The 4,693-nt window shown below is 43.3% G+C and overlaps 1 pseudogene; it reads left to right on the plus strand.

Moving 5' to 3' along the window:
* The first annotated feature begins 3,965 nt into the window (after positions 1–3,965).
* On the plus strand, positions 3,966–4,480 carry LOC130833560 (small nuclear ribonucleoprotein E-like; annotated as a pseudogene).
* The last annotated feature ends 213 nt before the right edge of the window (positions 4,481–4,693 follow it).

Genomic DNA, 4,693 nt, shown 5'->3' on the forward strand with positions numbered 1-4,693 from the left:
TGGAGCCGCAAAGACAACGCCGCTGCTGATTGGCCCTACGTCCTCATTGGATCCCGCCCAGGATGAGGATTATTGGGCTCCCAGGTGTCAGTTTTTACTGTATTGACCAATCAGTGTCCTAGCTTGCTTAGCGGAAGCAAGGTGTCCAGCCAGAAGGCGCAAGTATTTGATTGTCAGTTTAAACACTCAATAAAACAACAAAACCTCAGGACTGGATGGGGCGGGAGGGTCAGTGGGGCGGGGTTGTTTCCATGGGGAACGGAGGAAGCGATTATTAATTTTCAATTGGCCGGGCGAAGGGCACGTGATATCGTGGGCATGGATTTAGCCACTTTAATCCGCACTCCCTTTAGGGGGCGCTGTGTCTCTTTAGCCCTTAACACTGACAGCCTTTGACGGAATCTTACCTAATCCCCATTCCAGAGCCTCCATTAGGTCCTTGGTACCCACTGTTGCTTTGGCAAACACTGCTAGCTCTTCTTTCACACTATCTCAGATCACTTTAGCATACTCACAGAAACTCTGCACAGCCATGGAGTAAAGCCACAAGATGCCCAGCATGTTATTGAGATAAACCAAGACCGCTAGAGGGTGATTGCTAACCCTAACAATCTGCCCAAGGTAGGGTCCCAGGCTTTGCTTTACCCAGGGAAGGACAAGAAGCCAATGAGTTTCTAAAAGCAGATTTTCTTTGGCCGGGCGTGAAACAGGATGTTAGCGCTTTGGAGATTAGAGAGAAGAGAGTAGAAGGACGAAGGGATAAGGAAGGGTAAAGGGAACAGGGTCAGCGGTTTTCCAGTAGGGATAAGCCGTTGCAAAATGAGAAAAGAGAAGTTTACTGAATGCAGAGATTTCACAATAGGGAAGGATTTTGATGAAGTTTAGCTTTCCCCCACCCCCAGTTCCTTGGTCCCTGACACCCCCCCCCCCCTTAGGTCAGGGACGCTTTCTATTGCCTTATATTGCCCCCAAAAGGTTTTTATGGGTTTGGGTTTTTTTTTTTTTTTTCCGTCTGTAGCAATTATGTCTTTAGGCGCTCTCCGAGAAGAGCAGCCAAACCCAGGAGTTCTAATAATTTCAGAGCAGAGCCAGAGTACCTAAGAGAAAAGTATAGAACAATACAAAACAAACTACAGAGCTAACATATGCTATGTAGGAAGGTATATGATTTTCTGGTAAAGTCCCAGGTGACAAGCCCCAAATCTGGAAGAAGCAAGGGTTTAGCCTTTATCTGTTCCCATGAGGAGTCATTCAAACATTTAGCATTGTGCCTGGAATCACAAGATAGTCTGTGGCTTGGCAGTTTAATGATAATACTAACATTTATTGACCACTTACTATGTGCCAGGCACATGCTAAATCTCTGAATACATTATCTAATATATTTTTTAAAAAATCTTATGAAGTAGATGGTTATTACTGCCATTTTACAGATGAGAAAATTGGAGCTCAGAGCAGTTAAATAATTTACTTAAGCCCATATAACTATTAATTGGTAGCTATACATTTGAGCATAGGAGGTCTGGTTCTAAAATCATGTTCTTACCCTGTGATCCACTCCTCTGACCTGTGATACAGCATCCCTTGTATCCCGGTCCTACCTGAAGTACCATATACCAGTGCCAGATGTTCTATGGGGACCATGAGGAGAAAAAATATGTGATGTGGTTGGTTTCTGGGAGGGGGTTAGCTCCTCTTTCTTTGTGGAGTAACTGACAAATCTTAAAAGTCAGACATTGTTCCAGAACATGGCTGATTCTTAGTTCTCCAGCCTCTTGAGTAACTGTGCTGTGGAGGGAAGACAAATGGCTGGATGGGAGACATTAGTTCTTGTCGTGACTTTGCCCTACTAAAGTCCTTATACCCTCTCTGGACTACAGCTGCCACTTTTGGAAAATGGGGAGGCTCAGACCAGAGCTTTTTTGGGTCCTACCTAGCATTAACGTTCTATGGTCATTGCTGTTCCTGCTTCCATCTCCTCGTCACCTGGAAGACCTTTAAGAACCAATCAAATGGAAATTGCATGTTGCCTGCCCCCCACTCTCTCTATACCATATTATATATATAGTATGAAATCATGTATAAATGGTTACAAACAGTTTATTTAAAATATGTGGAGGATGGACTTCCCTGGTGGTGCAGTGATTAAGAATCCACCTGCCAATGCAGGGGACAAAGGTTCGATCCCTGGTCTGGAAGATCCCACACACTGTGGAGCAACTAAGCCTGCGAGCCACAACTACTGAGCCCACGTGCCTAGAGCCCATGCTCCACAACAAGAGAAGCCACTGCAATGAGAAGCCCACACACCACAACGAAGAGTAGTCCCTGCTCACCGCAACTAGAGAAAGCCTGTGCGAAGCAACAAAGACCCGAAGCAACCAAAAAAAATTTTTTTTAATAAATAAAAAGTAAATTGTAAAATAAAATATTTTCATTTATTTTTACTCATAACATAGAATTTACCATTTTAACCATTTTAAGTGTAAAGTTCAGTGGCATTAAGTATATTCATATTGTTACACAATCATCACCACTCTCCATCTCCAGAACTTTTTATTAACACAAACTGAAACTCTGAACCCATAAACAATGACTCTTCATTCTCCCTCCCCTTCCCCAGCCTTTGGTAACTATTATGCTACTTTCTGTCTCTATGAATTTGACTATCCTAATACCTTATATAAGAGAAATCATATTTGTCCTCATGTGTCCAGCTTATTTCACTTAATACATCCTCACGGTTGTGTAAATCTTTGAGGGGTTGATTTCATGGGACAAACAATTCAAATAAAGAATTTGGAAAGAGGATGGAGATGAAACTGGAAAGGTACTTTGTGGCCAGGTTGTAAAATACCTTGAATGCAAACTTAGGTAGCTGCTGTAGTGGGACCAGATGATTGTGGGAGTTGGAACAGTTATACTCTTTTGGGAAGTATTATGGCGATATCCTGTAAAATTAAATGTGGACACATCCTCTCCTAGAGAATTAAAAACACAGCCAGCACTTGATGATATATATATAAGAATGCTTATTGCAACATTGTTTATAATAGTAAAAAAATTATTATCTATCAATAGAGGAATAGCTGAATAAATTATTGTACTCACAGACTGTGGAACAGGACTGTGGAATAATATGCAGTTTATAAAAAAAAGTATGTTAGGGACTTCCCTCGTGGTACAGTGGTTAAGAATCTGCCTGCCAATGCAGGAGACATGGGTCCAATCCCCAGTCCAGGAAGACCTCACATGCTACAGAGCAACTAAGCCTGCGACCCAAAACTACTGAAACCTGAGCACCTAGAGCCTGTGCTCCACAACAAGAGAAGCCACTGCACTGAGAAGCCCACACACCGCAACGAAGAGCCACAACAAAGAGTAGTCCTGCTCACTGCAACTAGAGAACACGTGTGCAGCAATGAAGGCCCAAAGCAGCCAATAAAAATAAACTAATTAATTAATTTTTTAAAAATATGTTAGAGCTATTGCATTTAGCTGGAGAAATGGCAATGGCATGTTAAATGACAAAAATAAGTTGCAGAGGACTTCCCTGGTGGCGCAGTGGTTAAGAATCTGCCTGCCAACGCAGGGTACACGGGTTTGAACTCTAGTCTGGGAAAATCCCACATGCCGTGGAGCAACTAAGTCCGTGCGCCACAACTATTGAGCCTGTGCTCTAGAGCCTGTGAGCCACAACTGTTGAGCCCATGTGCCGCAACTACTGAAGCCTGTGCGCCTAGAGCCTGTGCTCTGTAACAAGAGAAGCCACAGCATTGAGAAGCCCACTCACCGCCATGAAGAGTAGCCCCCACTTGCCTCAACTAGAGAGAGCGTGCACGCAGCAACGAAGACCCAACGCAGCCAATAAATAAATTTGTAAAAAAATAAAAATAGGTTGCAGATTCCGGAAGTTGCTTTCTGAGGTGGTGTGTGGGTTAGTGTGATCTTCGTGAGCTTCGACCATGGCATACCGGGGCCAGGGCCAGAAGGTGCAGAAGATGATGGTGCAGCCCATCTAAGCGGGAGTTACCGGTCACCAGTAGGAGGAAGATGTCGGCGCCACAGAAGAAGCTCCAGGAAAATGAAAGTGGGCGGGGATTCTTTTATAGTGTTTAGGGAGCCCCAAATGGGTGCCTAGTTGGGCATTTTTCCTTGCGTAGACAACAGACCTCGGGTTCAGGAAAGTGAGATGGGGGTAGGATTGACCAGTTCCAGGAAGCAGAGTCTATGCTGTGCGTGTGTTTTTTCCTTAACCACTGCTGCAGAATCTCATCTTCAGAGATCTCGGATCCAGGTGTGGCTGTATGAGCAAGTGAATATGCAGGTAGAGGGCGGTATCATTGGTTTTGATGAGTATATGAATCTTGTATTAGATGATGCAGAAGAGATTCATTCTAAAACAAAGTCAAGAAAACAACTGGGTTGGATCATGCTGAAAGGAGATAACATTACTCTGCTCCTAAGTGTCTCCAACTAGAAATGATCAATGAAGTGAGAAATTGTTCAGAAGTCAATACATTTTGTTTTTTAGGTGTCCTTTGTTAGAAGTGTAGTTCTAAAACATTTATTCATATTGTTTTGCTCACCCTTATGTTATTACCAGATGACAATACACGCTGTGGGATTGTTTTTATTTAAAAAAAAAAGAAAAAGTTGCAGAGAGGGACTTCCCTGGCAGTCCAGTGGTTAA

Source organism: Hippopotamus amphibius, chromosome 12 (genome assembly GCF_030028045.1).
Source record: "Hippopotamus amphibius kiboko isolate mHipAmp2 chromosome 12, mHipAmp2.hap2, whole genome shotgun sequence".
In the NCBI taxonomy this organism is placed as follows: Eukaryota; Metazoa; Chordata; class Mammalia; order Artiodactyla; family Hippopotamidae; genus Hippopotamus; species Hippopotamus amphibius.